General features: G+C 45.5%; 1 long non-coding RNA gene across 1 annotated transcript in view; it reads left to right on the top strand.

Annotated features, from left to right (window-relative positions):
- LOC108787725 overlaps positions 1–15556 on the top strand; it is a 26899-nt gene extending 11343 nt beyond the window's left edge. Inside the window, exons 3-4 of the long non-coding RNA XR_001941287.1 lie at positions 9017–9021; positions 15532–15556. This is a non-coding gene — a long non-coding RNA (uncharacterized LOC108787725). The remainder of the gene's footprint in view (positions 1–9016; positions 9022–15531) is intronic.
- Positions 15557–18681: the final 3125 nt, after the last annotated feature.

Raw genomic sequence — 18681 nt, 5'->3', positions numbered from 1 at the left:
CATCCGCCGAAAAAAGGTTCATGTACAAGCGACAAGCTTGAGCGACGAGCTACAGGCGACATTGAGCTGTGAGATGTGAACAGCTCCATTGAAATGCATTGGACGAGCTACATAGAGCGATATTGCGCGGAAATATGCTCGATTCCGTAGCGGAAATCGCGCGATAAACCGTTCAGTGTGAACGGGGTCTAATGGTGGTACCACCAGCAGTACATACTCACATTTCCCCTGCTCCATCGCCGATCCATTCAGCCATCATGGCTAGGGATGCACCCATATCGATACTAGCAGTGGCGTAACAATCACCATAGCGACCCATCGCCATCGCTATGGGATCCTCTGCTGGAGGCTTTCACTGGCGGCTGAAGACGAACAGGACGCTGTTCAGATCACTGACAGTAATCTGTGCATCAGCGCGTTCCTCTCCGCAGAGTCAATGAGAGCCAGTGGAGGAGGCTGGACCCGGCAGTGGAGGAGGAGGCGGGGCCGGTGATGAAGAAGGAGGCGGGCCCGGCGATGGAGGAGGCGGAGCCCATCAGCGACCGTGGACGAAGAGGAGGCGGATAGGTAAGGCGTGCGACCAGCCCACCTGAGGGTGACCCTGCCGAGCCCACCCTAGAGAGTCTATGGTGGGCTCTGCAGCGTCACCCTCAGGTGGGATCTCGAGTGGGCTCTGCTAGGGGTATAACTAGAAACCACGGGGCACCATACAAAATTTTGCTATGGGGCCCTGTGATTTCTAGTTACGCCCCTGATCAGTTCTTATTGGCTTTAAGAATGCACATAACAGCCACACACACCGATCGTTCAATAGACGAATCGTATCAAAGACTTGTATCAATTAGGAATCAATGGCAGCACATGGGAAATGGAATGGAAGCAATGGCTCCTGTTTTATTTTCTGCGTGGAGCGGCCATTCTAATGCGACAGGATCTGATAGATTGTTCATCAGCATGTGTATAATATGTGCCGACATCATGGTTCTCCGGCTGATGGGAACTATAAGGTCCAGCATAGATCTACAGACCAGGCTGGACCTTCCAGTGTTACAGCAGCTGGGAAGACAGGATACGGCTGTATAGTGAATGTCCCATTCTGAGAGGTATGAGGTAGCACAACGCCTGCCCGTCCTTCCACACCTTTTATTTTGATAGGGCTTTTGTTTCCTCGTGACTTGTGGCATACAACGACGTGTTATCACAGGCCTGCCGCAGTCAGAGGTGTGTTCATGGGCCGCGCTGGAAAAATAGTAGAAAACCAGTTGTGTCACATTCTCCTTCCATGGTTGTTTGGGAATTATAGAAAAAGTCCATACCATGCACTAAAACTGAGAGAGAGAGAGAGAGAGAGCGAGAGAGAGAGAGAGAGAGAGAGAGAGAGAGAGAGAGGATAGATAGGTAGGGGGAGAGAGAGATATGATAGATAGGTAGAGAGAGAGAGAGAGATATGATAGATAGATAGATAGATAGATAGATAGATAGATAGATAGATAGATAGATAGATAGATAGATAGGCAGGGAGAGAGAGATGGAGAGAGAGAGATATATATAATAGATAGGTAGGCAGAGGTTATTTGATTGTATATTTGCATAGTATGTTGAACACAAAAATGAATGGGGAACAGTCCCTCTTGTTTCGTTAGACGGATGTTATAATATTATATGGTTCTATGTTACACATGTCTTTGTATGTTCTATGAAAATAATAATAAAAATTTGTGAAAGAGATAGGTAGGCAGAGAGATACATAAATGGATCAATAGATAGTAGATAGATAGATAGATAGATAGATAGATAGATAGATAGATAGATAGATAAATATGGGGTGGACAAGAAGCACCTGATAATATGAAGAATAAGCTGCAATTGCACTTATAGGGTGCTAACTAGTACTTAAGGCATGCTAAAATGACATACACTAATATTATATATTTGCATTCACTTTAAGGCAGTTTTAGTGTGGCTTGATGAATTAGCACTGATTAGGACTTAGTGTCCCCCGTGTGAAGCTTATGGTGTACACTTTTTTGTTGAGATTGAATCACTTAGGGCCAGTTCACACCAGCAACGTGCACTTCCGCGGGTCCCCTGGTGGGCGCTGTGAAGGAAGAGGTGCAATGCGCTAATTACATTGCAGCACACAGTTTACTGTTTTTTTAATTGTATTTATTGAACTGTCACAAAGTGTCATTTTATTCATTTCTGTTCACCGGAGTGCTGCATGTCCTACTTTTTTTAAGACCTAACACCATGGGACACCAGGCAGGTCGCCTTGTTTATGCTTTGAGCAAGGTTGCCCGGCGTAGCCCATAAGGTTGCCACCTTTTCTTTCAGCGAAACCCGAACACTCTAGCGACGCATGGAAGTTTTGGGGGGAGAATGAGTCGCGGCTTATTCATATGTAAATAGCACCACCCATTCATATGTAAATAGCACAGTCAAGACTATTTTCAGTGGGGGGCCAGTAGCCCTAACCTTTATTTTGGCTGCCCCTGTCTGCCTGACATCGTGTGTCCAGGTCTCAGCTGCCATGAAACCCGGACACAATATTCAAAACCCGGACTGTCCGGGTGAATCCCGGACAGGTGGCAACCGTAGTAGCCCAGCACATGTGTGAACGTGCCCTAAGGTGTCGTTTCAGTCCTCTGCTAGTTTCAGAAGTTTGTGATTTTGTGACAGGATCTATTTGGCCTCTTTGGGACATCAGCATTCTCCTGAACTCACCTCTGTGGTGGATGCATACTGCTAATGTGTAGTCAATATAACATGGAGCATTTGCTGCTGTGTTTGTAAATGGAATAGCTCCTGTTGCATATCATATCAACATTCAGATTGTATCAGACACATTCTAAAACTAGACAAGTCTTTGGGAGACTCTACTGATAATAAGTCTTTGGTCGTAGTCCAGGCCAAGTGTCACAGCCCGGGGGCGGATGAGTACAGGCCTGTTTGGTGGAGATATCAGTCCTGTGTGTCTGATCTCTCACTTTGATTACAAAATTCAGATAGCGCTGGCACTTGGAGAGCGGAGATAAGATGCTTTTCCTCCATTAAGCTTTCTAATTACCCTCATCGAACACATTTTTCAATGGACATGTGTCTCTAAATGGCCACCCAATGGAAACATCCCTGAGATTCAGTCACAGATTCATATATAAATGAAGGTCACTTTTATTTGCATTTTTTTTTTAAAGTTTATGTTTTTTTATACATCAAAGGTAACTGTAAATGAAAAAAAAGCCTGTACTGTGCTGGCAGATCTCAAGGTCTCATTGTCAGTTGTAAACTACAGTAGATTTAAACACTGTCCTAACAAAGGGTTCAATATTTCAGGGCTTGGGTTCTGAGGGGTCTGCCCCCACTTTGTTCCCCTCCACGTTCACATTAGGCATTCTGCTCAACAGCCTGCCCCAAAGAAACAGCTAGAAAGGTGTTTTAAATGTTTTTTTTTGTATGCTGTGTGAATTGAAATACATAACAAATATATAATGGGGTTTTTACAAATTTGACAGCGAAAGAGGAAATACAATTCAATATAGGGTGCAGGAGCCCAAATGGGGTTGTACGGGGAGACAGTGACAAGGAGGGGTTGCTCCAATTCGTTTCATTTTGTGTAAATTTCAGCTTGAGCTATTGAGCTTGTCCAATGGAGGCTTTTTCATCCAAACAGAGGAGTGGTTGGGAAGTGTGGGGAAAGGAGCCTAAAGCCACATTTATTGGCGGTAATTAAAATCTGTAAACCTGTAAACCTACAGTATATATCCGCCCGGGGCATATGGGCAATATCAGGGAAAAAAATATGTTAACAAGCTTTTAAGTTGTTGCGTGTGGTTCATGTTGCTGATGGTGCCGTCACTGGCGTGTTCTCTTTAGATAAGACCAAACAAGCTTGGATAAAAGATGTGAGTAATAATTCAAATACCTCACACCTACATTTCACTGTGTAAATATAGGATCACCACCTTTCCCCGGCAACCTGTGTGCAATATTTCCAGTTACCGGAAGGAGAAAGCTGCCTTTTTATGGCCTGTGCAGTGGATGGGGCTCCTCTCTGGTCTATAGGGCAAAGGGGAATGTTCTTATTCACATCAGCCAATGGGATTCACTGCTTGGTGAAAATAAGCAAGTCCAATAGCAGCATTTTACCAGTAAAGAGGACCTGTACTGTAGAAGCTGTGGCCAAAAAAGGCAAGCAGAGGGCAAAGGAGCAGGTCCAATAGCAGCATTTTACCGGTAAAGAGGACCTGTACTGTAGAAGCTGTGGTTAAAAAAAAGGCAAGCAGAGGGCAAAGGACTCTGCTTTGCCCTCTGCTTGCTTTTTTGTGGCCACAGCTTCTACAGTACAGGTCCACTTAGTAGCATTTTACCGGTAAAGAGGGCCTGTACTGTAGAAGCTGTGGTCAAAAAAAGGCATGCAGAGGGCAAAGCAGAGTCCTTAGCAGCATTTTACCAGTAAATGGGACCTGTACCGGAGACGCTGTGGCCAAAAAACCAAGCAGGGGGCAAAGGACTCTGCTTTGCCCTCTGCTTGTGTTTTTTTAGCCTCAGTTTCTACAGTACAGGTCCTCTTTACTGGTAAAATGCTGCTATTGGACCTGCTCATTTTCACCAGGCAGTGAATCTGATTGGCTGATGTGAATAAAAACATCACCCTTTGCCCTACAGACCAGAGAGGCATTTATATAGTGCCGGCAATTTACGCAGCGCTTTGCACAGTCCCTGCCCTCAAGGAGCTTACAATCTAAGGGCCAATGTGAGAGCCAATTTAGAAAGGAGCCAATTAACCTACCAGCCTGTCATTGGCATGTGGGAGAAAACTGTAGTACTCCAGATGAAACCCACACAAGCACAGGGAGGGCATGCAAACTCATTGTAGATAGTGATTCGAACCATGGACCCTCAGTATTACAAAGCAGAAGTGCTAACCACTATGCCACTGTGCTGCCCATTACTGACTTGCCATGCCCTGCTTTGCACTGTGACTCTTGGAGGTGGCCATCTTGGTAGAAGCAGGGCTTTGTTTCTACATGTCAGAGCTGCCCATCTGATGGGGTCGTGATCAAAAGCAGCAGTAGGTGCGGAGAAAACACAGATCCACAGTATGAATGAACCAGAAACAGGGAGATCCTTGCACTGCAGGCCCTCAGGTACAGCTTCCTCTCCGGCAAGGAGAACAGTGAATAGCGCAGTAGTGACATCTCCAAATCTCATCAGAGGCGGCAACGCCGTAGATGATTTCATGTTGCAGATGTAAACTAAGAAACAGGAGGTACTTTTTTACAGAAGCAATTTGATATTTTTTGGCTTCTCAAAAATTTCAGAGCAACACATGCACCATGCACTCTCCATTCCAGTCTACAACGCATGATTGCAGTTGGCTCAGCCTGCTCTTTGGGTTTGGGGGCAATATCACACCGGATCGGGGGACAGGTGAATATGAGACTTGCAAGGGGCAGGCCAAGGTACAATATAAGTGTAAGGTGCAGAAGCCCTTCCATATGTGAGAATTGTTTGCCTGCAGACATTAGATTTGGGGAGACAAGTTGCAATGGGTGTATAGGTCTGCCAGGTTGGTCAGTCTAATAGTACATCTGTCTTTTCATGAATTGCTGCACAAACATCCAAATCATATGCTCTCCATAGGGTGCCCAGCGAGATGTGCTTGTGTTTACTGGAGACAATTAGCACGTTTATTTGTTACACAGACTCCCGAGGGCTTCGTCTGCTCCTCAAATTCCTGAACGTTATAACACAGACCGGTGCAAATTGCCTGGAACGTGACATGCCCTCACTTGTATCCACATCTGGTGGGCTTTTACAAGAGTCAAGATTGTGGTTAAAGAAGACACTTTGTAAATGTCAGGGATATCGACAGCCAACAGTGCCAATTCTCTGCCGGGTACAATTTGGTTTGTTAGTTAAGCCGGCCACACACCAGCAGAATTTGGTTTGAAAAAAAATCTGTTTTCATTCCATTTTCTGATTAACGGGGTCAAATCGACAATCGTTTTCGACCGCAGTGACGGGAAAAATGGAAGGAGCCGGTTCTAACAGTGAATGTGGTTTTCTTTCAGGAAACTCCATTCCTCCTTACCATCTTGTGTTGATTTGTATTTTAACTCTAATATCCTCCTTATATTGTAAAGCGTTGTGTAAACTGTTGACGCTATACAAATCCTGAATAATAATAATTAGGGATGCACAGATATCGGTTTTTCAGTATCGAGAACGGGTACCGATATTTTTTTTTTCTGTACTTGCTGATACCGAATACCAATACCGGAAGTCCCATTAAGGGAGCCGGGCGGCATGTAATGACTCACCACCTGGCTTACTGATTAGCAGGGAAGCCGTCCCCATGCTCCCAGCATGAAGTCTGCTTTCTGGCCAATCAGGAAGCTGGGGGGCAGGTAATGACTCACCGCCCGGCTTCCCAATTGGCCAGCTTCTCGACCAATCAGTAAGCTAGGCAGTGAGTCATTACACACTGCCCGGCTTCCTGATTGGCCAGGAAGCCGGCTCCATGCTCCCCCGTCACCCCCCCTGTCTGGAAGCCGGAAGGTGAGTTATTACCCGTTCCCCGGCTTCCTGATTGTCCGGGAAGCCAGCTCCATGCTCCCAGGGGACGAGGGAGCATGGAGCCGGCTTCCCGGGCAATCAGAAAGCCTGGCACGTGCAATGACTCGCTGCCCGGCTTCCTGATACCAGATAAGTATCGGGAGCATTACCCTGTATCGGTGCATCCCTAAAAATAATTATAATTAATTCCAAAATCGAATGTTAAAATCAAATGACAGCTCGAATGCCATTCATCAATGTTCATCGAATGCTCTGACGAGATTTTTCATATGAGCGTTCGTACGAAAATCTACCAGTGTATGGCGAGCTTAAAGGGAAAATCCACCATTTAAAAAAAAAAAATAATAATACATGCGCACTTCTTCATAAAGGAAAATATTAGCATTATTTTTTTTTGTATTGGAGTCAGCAAAGCATTGCAACTAGTATTAGTGGATCATGGGTGCGATGCTCTGGCTCCTGCAGACTCTTCCTCCCCACCATGTCTGTGCCGAGGTAGGAAGAATGAATGGGCTACAAGTGTGGTGACGCCATCACACTCATATTCCAATGAGAACTACAAGTCTCTCTGCCATGTTGGCTGATGAAAGCTGTAGTTTCTCCATTCACAGATCCTGTCTGGATGGATGCCGCGGCTGTGTGTGCAGAGTCAGGCACAGCCGCTCCAAATTCAAAACTGAACTCAAGCCTCCAGGAAGAAGATTCAGGTAAGTTGGGGGGCGGGAGGATTGTGATGTGACCATGTATCATGTTACACCCAGAATATGGAAACATGTTTAGAAAGGTGGACTTAGCCTTTAAGCACATTACGTTCTTAAAGTGACTTTGTCTAAAAAAAGAGCTAGGATGGCTGAAGAATCTTCCAAATCAGACACTTCTGATGTCTGCACTGTCTACTACATTGCTGCAGTTTACCTGGCAGCTCCTATGTCACTACTGGTGCCCCTGCTGTGATGTAGCCGCGTCGGTTGCAACCACAGTCCATAATAGAAGTCACCAGTGCTCAATGATATGTGCGAGAAGTATAAGTCACTATGTTGCCCTGAGGAAGGGACCCTGCATGACCCCAAAACGTTGGATGTATGACACATGTGACAATTCAATAAAAGTGCTTATACTTCTCGCACATATCATCGAGCGCCGGTGACTTCTGTTATGCACTGCATCTGACACGGCGCCATCCGTGTTGTCACTTCAAACACCAAACTGCCGTGAAGGTCTGTATGCTCTATGGAGTGCAGGTGACTTTTTAATATTAGTTGCAACCACAGCACACATTGGGGGACACATGCATCTGACACACCCGGAAGTGTCGGATGCTGAAGTTTCTTCAGCCAGTGTAGCTCTTCAAGAGAATATTATTACTCTTCTTTTACAGACTGTTTTTATTTATTTATTTATTAGCATCAGAGTCTCTTTGTTTGAGGGGAATATAGTGCATTATGTCCAATTAATAAGACTATAGAATACAGTTGGGTCCAACAATGATGCCGCACTCTTCTGCAGCTCTCTATACTTTATTGGCACCAGCCCCTAGAGCCCCCTCCTCCAGTTTTAGGAGAACGCCACTGGGAAAATAGTTCCCAAAGTCCACACCATGAGTGTACATTTTAATCCAGAATCCATCTTCATCCTTTGTTGCTATCTACTACAGACTTAATGGAGATGCGTTGACCGCAGAAAGTTGAGGGCTGTAGTTCATCAACAGGCTGTGGTTGCCTAGGGGTCTGCTATGCTGTAAAATATATTTTATACACCTGTTTGTTGTGTCAGGTATAAACAGATGATATGTATGTGACAAAGCAGAAAGGAATGATGCCCAAGGCACAGGGAGGAAACTTGGTCCTGGCCCAGCCCATTGGCAACAGATCTACCGGCAATCAAGGTGCCCCACATGAAAGGCTTAAAAGGGACACTCCCAGGCTATTGAAATAATTGCTGCGTAAGCAGGCAATGTTCAAAGCCAGGCACCTCTAACATTCATTTCTGAAGGCAGGAGCGCGCGGCTAGGAGTCTGGAGCAGAGCTTCAAAAAGCTGTCCTTAAACACCACTAACGGCGTGTCTTTTCCAGGTCTCTATAACCAGAGGTGGACAAATTCATATGGAATCCAGGAGCCACCATGTTTTTTTTTTAGTAGCCACCTCCATTTACAACAACTAGAGAAATCCCCAAAAGTTCGGCGCCAGCTGTCATTTTTTTAAGGAGCATTGGTGACCTGGCTCCTGGGATTTGTCCAGCCCTGATTTAGGTGCCTGGTAGATGTGGTGTACCTGAGGGTGGTTTAGCTCTGCAAACACTAATTACTAAAATACCAAACAAATTCTGAAATGAAAAGATGGAGACACATTTTGATCCACCTGGTTTGGAAATAGCCATGCTTTATTGCAGTATACAAATAACTTGTTGGTCCCTAATTTTACCAGGCAACAACTGAGGGAAAGTGGACTGGTCAGGGCTGGGTCGTACTATTGACCGTGACGCGGGAAGCTGCGCTTCTTCCTTAGGGCCCGTTGCAGTTTTACGCGCGCTATGTTAAGAGTCTCATTTATATTGAATGTGCCTCAACACACCAAAGATGCTGCATGCCACACTTTTCTTATCGCAACGCACATATCATTCACATCTGTGCGCTGTGGTTCGTTACAACGTATGTGCGCTGGGCTGCCATTCAAGATGAATAGCAACCCACTGCGGTACATGCATTGCCATGCAATTGCAGAAATGCATGCACTGTACAGTGTGTTACTGCAATGCATAGGTGTGAACGGGCGGTAGTGTCATAGGTAACAATGAGGGGCCATGATACCAGATTTCAGGCCGCCTAAAACAACGCTCTCCCTTTTGCGTTATGTAAGGGGCAGAATATGCAAGCAGCCATGTTGTGGTCTAAACCTGGCACGCTAGAGAATGCTACCTATACCTGGTCTCATGTTTTTTAAATTCAGCCCTCAAGGTGGCTACTCATGTTTTCCACTTTCCCAGATACTAACCCTTCTGTCAACACGCGTGCAGCAGCTTCGCTATTTACGTAAACGCTTTTACAAAGCTGCATCCCAGCAACCAGATTGTGCGGCCCTCGATGGCTGCAAAGCCTCATCTTACATTTTCAAAGGATGGGCCTTGAGTGAAAGTTTGGCCCAGCCTGCGGACTTCAACCTTGTATTTTTATATACTGATAAACCCAGTGCGCCCGAGCTCGCCTCCCACCTATAGCCGCCTGAAAACCTGCTCTGCTGTGCCAAGGTTCTAGTTAAATGTTAACTCGCTTATCTGTAGTATGTAAAAATTCTTCTCTCCGGCTGACCAATAAACAATATTTTTTTTTTTCTCGGGTCCAGTGGAGAGCTGGTTAAGCCCAGTAAAGGTCATTTTAAACCTTATTAATTGCATTTCAGTCTTTAACTGTGTGCCCATATATCATAGAAAGTCAAGGATGGGCACAGGAATTTTGCACTTGTAGAGCCAGCTCATTATTATTGATGCCGCTCCCTCGTGGTCATCCATTTGAATTCATAAGAATTAGGATGGCAGATCCGTCACCCTTTGTGGAGATTTGTTTTGCTGGAATTTGTCTGACCCTCTGAGACCTCCCCGAGGTCAAGGGTTAGCTTATCTTTTAAATGCCCTGAATATTTTTGTTTCTCATGCATAGCGTTGTTAGCATACATGGGCATTTAAGATCAGTTCTGTGTCTGGTTTAATCCCATACTGAGCCTGCGTAGGCCCGCATTGTTGCCATTCTTGTGACAATATGCGTCAACAAGAGACTTTTGCTTGGACACTATTCTCTGGTGCGCTGGTGACATCCTGCTTCCTATATTAGTTTAATACCCAAACGCGGCATTCCGCATGCGTCAATAATACTTCAGCAAGCTGAAGCAAATCACAAATACCCAGTACCCGGTCATAATGCGCCATATACTGCCTGTCAATAGAAGGAGGTGAGTTGGGGTTCCCCTTATCATAGGCAACATAAAAGGAAATTGGTTTATATAAAATGATTTTAAATTAAATATGTACCTTACCAATAATGTACGTTTTCTTGATATAGGGCCTTATGTGTCTTATGTGCCAGTTTTTTGTTGGTGTACGTGTCCGCATTGGGGAGATTACCCTCACTTCCTGTGCTGGTGTCACCTTGATACCTACAAGTGATTGTTAGCTTAGTGACTATCTGCATGGGGTTTGCATGTTTTCCCTGTGCTTGTGTGGATTTCTTCCCACACGCCAAAGACATGCTGGTAGGTTAATTAGCTCCTGTCTAAATTGGCCTCGTATGTATGCATGTGAGATGGGGACCTTAGATTGTAAACTCCTTGAAGGAAGAAACTGATGTGAATGTACAGTATGTAAAGTGCTGAGTAAATTGTCGGTGCTACATAAATATATGTAATAAATAAATAGTGATATAGTGCCGTCTTTTCCTCTCATTTTGGATTTTTCTTGCTCTGTGTCCTCATCAGGGGGATTCCCCTTACTTCCTGTCCCAGTGTTACCCTATTACCTGTATAACAAGTGAGGGGGAATCTCCCCAACAAGGACACAGACACCAATGAAAACAGACTCTGCTTAAAAGTGTTTTACTGCTGTCTTTGGGGTTCACTTATAAAAGCTCCACCTGGTTTGCACGTCACCAGCGCCCCATGATGGAGCTGAATTCCTATACTGGTCAGCACCATCTAGGGGCACTAGTGCCATGTAAACCGGGCACAATTTTTGTAAATGAACCCTTTAGTCCAGGGGTAGGCAACCTCGACACTCCAGCTGTGGTGGAACTACAAATCCCATTATGGTTCTGCCTCTGGGAGTCATGCCTGTGGCTTTCAGGAGTCTTGCAATGCCTCATGGGACTTGTAGTTCCACAACAGCTGGAGTGCCAAGGTTGCCGCCTTAGATCTCTTTTAAAACAAGACCAAAATGCAAACAAAAGTCACAGGCACTCCAGCATGTGGAAAAGTCCATATTTATTGACTTCTAAGGTGTCACATCATCAAAGGCGACGTTTCGGAACAACAAAGTCCCTTCCTCAGTCAAAACAAAATTCTCTCTACGATCCTCCATTGTTTTTTGTCGCACATGCGGCCCGTATGAAAGCAACGGACTAAAGGCCGCCTCTTCTTCCAGGCCACAGTGAGCCAACGTGTCCCACCACGCCATGGCGTCTTTAGAGCGGACATGATGCCCCCGGTGTCTGTTTTCCATGAATAAATGATGAAGTAGCGCTCATGACTGTGTTGCGGTTGGTACACAATGCTGCACAGCCCGCAGTTGTGTACTTGTTGTGTCAGACACATAAATACAGAGACAACGGATGAAAACTTCCTGCATTGTTTATCTTCAAAGCAGCAGTTAGAATGTGAGCAATCTGTACAAGCAGTCATACAACCCCATGAATATTTAATGGCTGCTCTTTGTGCGGGAGGGGACGGGCTCGCCCTTTCTTTACAGTTACCGCAGCTCTTCTGACAGGAACCGTACCGGCCTGTTCCAATGAACATTGAGCGCGAGGCCCTCAGGTTTGGTGTAATGCAGCTTCAGCAGTTTTTACCATCCGCATTCATTACATTGTGCTGTCCCGAGTGAATCAAGGCCAAGAGCCATTTTGTTTATGGGGCCGCTCGATAATATGAATGAAATGCATTTCCTTGTTCGGGCTGGCCCGCTGAGGGATTGTTTTGTAGAGCCCGTGGGGATTGTCTAGTCAGCTCTATCTGTTTAAGAGGAAATGGCTGCCTAAAGTGAATCTTTTTCTTTAGTTTTGGCTACAGTAGGTCAGTTGATGAAACTACAAATGCCAGCATGCCTCAGCCTCTGGGAGTCATGCCTGGAGCTCTCAGAGCCTTGCAATGCCTCATGGGACATGTAGTTCCTTAACAGCTGGAGGGCCGAGGTTCCCTACTCCTGGGGTAGGTAATCGGCATGACAGACATTGATGGCCGCCTCCATACTTCCTCCATACAGCTTTCCATTAAAAGGCCACCAATATGCCATTTGCTTCAGGCTTTAGACTTCGGATACCGGCTAGAGGTGGCCATGTCTGCTCTGGCTTCCTTTGCCTGAGTCTGAGTGCAATGATTAAAATATACATTTCGGTAGAGATCTCCTTCAAATTGACCGCTCAGCTCCATTGGATGCAGACGGGGCCGGAACGCCATTTCCCAGCAGGCCGTTTTTATCATGCTTTCCTCTGTGATGGTTGTGGCTGCTAACTGCTCTCCATCCAAGTAATATAAATAATTGCAGCCTGCATCTAATGAAATTATAATATCTTAGTATTATTCCCTGAGGATTTGCAAAATAAACGTGCTAATGAAATGAATAAAAAAGGGAGTGGAAGCAAAAAGATTGCGTCATTCGAAGCCTGGCTGAATGCTGCAATCACAGATCATTCCAGGTCCTTCCAGTTTTATTAGTCTCACTTTTCCTGTAGGGCAAGTGTAGGCAAACTCCAACCCTCCAGCTGTGGTGAAACTCCATATCCCATCATGCATCTGCCTCCGGGAGTCAGGCCTGTGGCCTTCCACTGCTTTAGGGCTTTGAATTCATTTACAACATGGAGACTCTTATATGCAGTTCTAAGGCAAGAAATCAGGTGGGGAAATATCTCCATTTAGGTCAGGGGTGGACAAATGAATATGGAATTCAGGAGCCAGTCTGTCCAATCCAGGAGCCAGTAAGATGTTTTACATGTGACAACAGGTAGAGGAAACCTCAAGAGTTGGGAGCCAGCAATGGCGACATGGCTCTTTGGGATTTGTCAGATGCGGAGTACCTGAGGGTGATTTAGCACGACAAACACCAATTACAAAAACACCAATCAACTTTGAAATAAAAAGACAGGGACACATTTAGATCCACCTGGCTTGGAAATATTTGGACAGACCCATGCTTACCTTTGAGACATTCACACACATACAGGTGCGGATCCTCATGTGAAGGACTATACCATGTCCTGGATGAAAGTGGAAAGCCCATTTAAGGTATCAAAGCTTTCACTATGTACGCTTTGGTACTTTAAAGGGTAGCATCTACTGTTGCCAATTCCAATGAAAAGGAGATCTTTTAATCAAATGATATAGAGATCCATTTGAGAGTATTAAAATCCTTGTCCCATTCTAAGCCCTGATGAAGGGTGTGGTTGCCTCTGAAACACGTTGGCAGTTTTTTGTTCGCAGGAACTGTGACAGTTAAAGGAGAACCATGAGGTGAGTGCTTTTCACTCACCTCATAGTTCTAGCCGACCTGTGACAATGAGATTGTCACAGGTCGGCTCAGTAGATCGGGAGGTGAGCGAACACATACCGGCGTTCGCTCACCTCTCGATCCTGTCACGGACACTACACACCGCGGCGTCTCCCACCCTCTCGATCCTTGCACGGCTCTCTGCCGTAACAGGGGAGGGGATGGATTCCCCGCTCCGATCCGCCAGTGCTGACTGGCGGAACGGACGGGGGAGGGGGGCAGGTACAGCTGGCTCTTCCTCTAGATAGGCAGAGCCAGCTGTCAGTCATGCAGCTGGGCGGATCCCGGCACAATTGTCTGGATCCGCTTCAGTTGCAGCGTCTCAGTATAACGCGAGCAGCAGCTCGCGGTATACTGTGACGGTATACTGAGCTACAGCTCGCGGTATACTGAGCCTAGGGTGACGGGAGGACGCTAGTTTGTGTCCTCCCGTTACCCTAAGGAGAACTATGGGGAAAAGCCTTAACCCCATAGTTAGTTCTGGTTGCCCAACAAGAGAGTCCTCTTGTTTGGAAACTGCCTTGTCGGTGCCATTGAACCCATTTGTGAGCTTTTCTGTGTCTGTACCATTTGGGTGGTTACGGAGGCCCCCAGCACCTTTAACCCCTTCATGACTGAGGCCTTTTTTTTCATTTTTTGTTCTTCGGGACGCAGAAGCGATCTGGACACAGGTAAGTCGCCAGGATCGCTTCTGTTGTAAAGCCGACAGTCGGCTCTACAAGTTTAAACAGAGTCCCGGCGGCAAAAGTCACCGGGAGTCTGTTTAAACAGCCCCGATGCTGGCGACGTACACTGTACGTCGTCAGTCACGAAGGGGTTAAAAGTAGAAAAAGTCAGGCAATCAGCAGCGTGCGACGATGCTGATCTTTCACAACCCTCATTAATGCTGACCGCATATATAAAACAATCAATTCGATATTCTGATCAAACGTAACCATTATCTATTGCTCTTCCTATATGACCACTTTTGTCAGACGGAATTGAAGAAGAGAAAGCTGTCAGGTGTGCTGGAAAATTCCACTCATTTTGAAGCCGATCGATCAATTCCGGGACAATTACCTACATATTTGACGTACTTTTTCCAATACGCGTTTTACACTGAAAACAATGGTTGCTGGAGACAGAAATACTGCTTGTGTTGCATCAAATTACCTTTTTTTAGACATGCAGTCGATGAGAAATGTTGATCAGTCAGTAATCAATGGATGTCCGGAGAAGGGGGTCTGTTTATAAAGAAACCGTCATGTGATTCAGATTCACAACCCCTGACAATACCCACACATGCGTCAGTTAAATTATCAAGTTCCCAGATTCCGATCAAGAATTCCATCTATCATCTCCATGTTCATGTGCGCTACTTCAATGGTGCCTACGACAGGGCTGGACAGATCCCAGGAGCCAGGTCGCCAATGCTCACCTAACTTTTGATGTTTCCTCTATTTGTTGTTAATGGAGCTGGCTACTAAAAATTCCTGCTGATCCCAGGATTGGACAGAATGGCTCTGGGGGTCCCTGGCCTATGACTATAGATGATTGCTTTGGGCAACTTTACTGATCGATAGAAGATATCAAATTGGAATTGGAATTTCAGAGTGTAGAGTAGATGTAAACTCTAAGGGCCAGTTCACACCATAGTGTTGTGCTAAATGCATGACATCCATGCATTCAGCGCATGCTATCACACCTAGTGTGCGTTACCGTGCACTAGGTGCTTTTTGAATGGCAACGCAAACCCGTGTGTTTAGCGCAGTGCTATGGCGTGAACGACCCCTAACTGCATAACATTTAGTTTACCTTAGCACATTCTTTCATAAACAAATGCCCTTTTGCTCATCCTTTGTTGCATCTCAGTGCTACTGATCGTTTGCAGTCTCTTTACAGCCACTTCCTGTCTACATGCACTTCAGCTATGGCATTCCATAGGGTGGGGTTTCTGATGGTGACAACAGTGGAACATACTTGAAGAATGTGTGTTGAAATGGCCGCTTGTAGTCTCCATCGGCAGCCTGTGTGACAGGGTGGATGGCAGGAGAACAGCTGGGGGACAGGGACACAGTGTCATACCTGATGAATGGACCCTAAGTGGCCCCGAAGCGTTGCTTTGTGACGAGATGTGTGCACATCAATAAAATGACCACTCGTTGAAGATTTTACTTTGGTGTGCTGGTGATATACTTTACTCCTTGGATTTAAAGTGGCGCCATCCACTATCACAGCAGCAACCACTTTAAAAGGGACATACCAGTAAGGAGTGCGGTGGGAACCTCTTTGGATCTTAGGGACAAAGTGTTGTTACCCTAACAGGAAGTGCCTGTAAGAAAATTACTTTTTCGAAATGGGTTTACATATACTTTCAACTGTCATAGTTGTTATTTTTATCAATAGCTTTTTGCTAGAAAGTTACAACTCAGAGCTTTAACCTTTGGAAGGCAAACGCATGATTGAATAGCTGGAATGAAGGGGATAAAACATCCAGGGACGACGTAGCAGCCATGTAATGTGACCTGATCCTGGACTTGTTTTCGGAGGTGTAGAGGTTAAATGCCTTTCCCATCACACAAGCGTTCTTATCAGGATGATAGCAAAGTTTCGGCCAAGTGGGGGTAGAAGTGAAATTCCTGCCTGTCAAGGTGTGCTGCTTCCCCTCCCCCTCCAGGTTTCATTGACTCACCTTTGCTCAGCTCTGGCTGCTGGTGATGACATCATCCTTTCACCTGAAACAGCAGCGAGGCCGACCGAGCAATGCGAGACATGACAAGACAAACATCCTGGAAACAGGCGGACCGGTATTGTGTAACCTGCCTGCAGTGTCCTTATATGGAGACAGATACCCGCCGCAGGGATGGAGGTCCAACCCAACACCAAGTGCTATCAATACTCTTTCTGTGCCATTTGTTTTCAACTTTGATTATTTAAACTTGCAGCTTTTTTAAACTGTTTTGCAATGAATAGCCTGTGTTGCCTACGGACCTCAGTAGCTAAAGCTTAGATTATACATGCATCTGCATTAGGGGACATCACTCCTTCACCTCCATCCACCTACAGGACTATGCAGATGTTTTTCTAGTTAAGCTGGTCATACACTAATAGTTTTTTTTTAGTTCAGCCTGTCCAGTTTATAAACTTTGCTGCTTTTTGTTTAAATTCTTCTTTTATGTGCTCCATGATTTATAGCTGAGCTCCTGTACATGACTTCCAATGTATTCTGTTCCAAGGGTGTGTCTTCTCTGAGCGTGCACAGCAGGTCATTATCAGTAATGAAAGGAGTACAAATAAAACAGGTTTGTCACCTTGACTGTATTATACGGCCCTGTGCAGAGGAGGGGAGGGCGGGCCCATTCCTCTCTTCCGTTGGGGGCCACACACCTGCAATGTAGCGAGTTGTCTCTATCTTGAGGATTGCACAGACATGTTTTTTTTCTAAACTTCCTGCATTCCAACCTGAAAAGACGGGCGCAGGGAGGTGACTATATCCCCCCCCACCCCGGTCTTCATGGAGACATATTAAAGAGATAAATGATGTCCTAAGAGGTGCGGACTGTCTCTGGGTACACAAGGTCTACCTGAGGTCACCCAGTCAATAAGTTTGGCGTTTTAACAAGAATGCATTGTTCTCTTGTAATCCTCCAAAATATCAGAGCGTTCCCGAGAGTCTGTAAACATTCTAACATGGAGGTGCTAGGTGACTAGAGGTGGACATAGACATTAGTGAACAGGAAGTGACCGGAGGTGCATGCCCAATGGGACCGTCTCACTATTGACTCAGATCACAAAGCCTGAGCACAAGGATAAGGGTCTTTATTTTAGTCATGTGACTCTTATTTTCAAATCTCATTGGCTGAAAATAACCCACTTTTTGAAAAATATGAATCCTTCACACATTTTAACGCAATCCCGCCCAGTTTTTCAGTGGTGGAATATGTGACCAGCAAAAAGAGAAGAATTCCAAGGCTTTCTCAGCTGTTTCAGGGCAGGTCGGCATCGCAAATCGTATGTGCAGGAGAACCGATCTGCCCTTGAACAGCTGATCAGTCCTGAAATTTCACTTCTATCTGACTTCGTGGAATGTGAGATCGCACTGCACATACTCCTGCACATACCATCTGCGATGCCGATCTGCCCTGGAACAGCTGAGAAAGCCTTGGAATTTTTCACCTTTTACCGGTCACATATTCCACCGCCGAAATGGTGGGCGTGACTACTTTAAAATGTGTGACCACATGACCGGTCACACATTCCAACCCAGTGACAATCTTTGATAAAACACTGGTTTCTCCTCAGAAAAGGAGAACCCCTGTTGATGAAGGGGGCGTGGGAACCCAGGACTTGGTCTACGAGCACTTTAAAATTTTGTTCAAAACTTTATTTGAGCTTTAAAACCCAGGGTTGGATCCCCTGACAGGGTTTTTTTTTTTGCTCGCTGTGCACCAATTTAAAGTGCAACTGAAGCCAAAACTGTTTAAAACATTTTTGATAAAGTGGTGGAGAGGGATTAGAACCCATGTCAGGTTTTTATTGATATCTGCGTCCCTGTTTGTCCTGGTGACCGTTATCACTGAAAGTGGAAGAAAATTCCATATTTTAGGTTGTCACCAGAACAAGAATAGATAGGTCTTCCAATGGGGACACTAGTTCTGACCACCAGGGATTTCCCTCACTTTGGAGGGGTTTCCTCTCACTTCCTGTTGTGGCTGTCAGACAGGAAGTTAAGGGAAATCCAGCCAATGGGACAGAGCTGGCAAATTAAAGCTGTCAGGGCACATAACTCTCCCTTACTCCATCCAAAATTAAAAAAAAAAGTTTTGGCTTCAGTTCTACTTTAAAGAATCACTCTCACTTTCTTTACTGGTGAAAATTG

Source organism: Nanorana parkeri, unplaced genomic scaffold (genome assembly GCF_000935625.1).
Source record: "Nanorana parkeri isolate BGI_ZX_2015 unplaced genomic scaffold, ASM93562v1 scaffold280, whole genome shotgun sequence".
NCBI classification, from domain to species: Eukaryota; Metazoa; Chordata; class Amphibia; order Anura; family Dicroglossidae; genus Nanorana; species Nanorana parkeri.
Note: the sequence above shows the minus strand (reverse complement) of the source record. Positions and strands in the feature narration are given on the sequence as shown.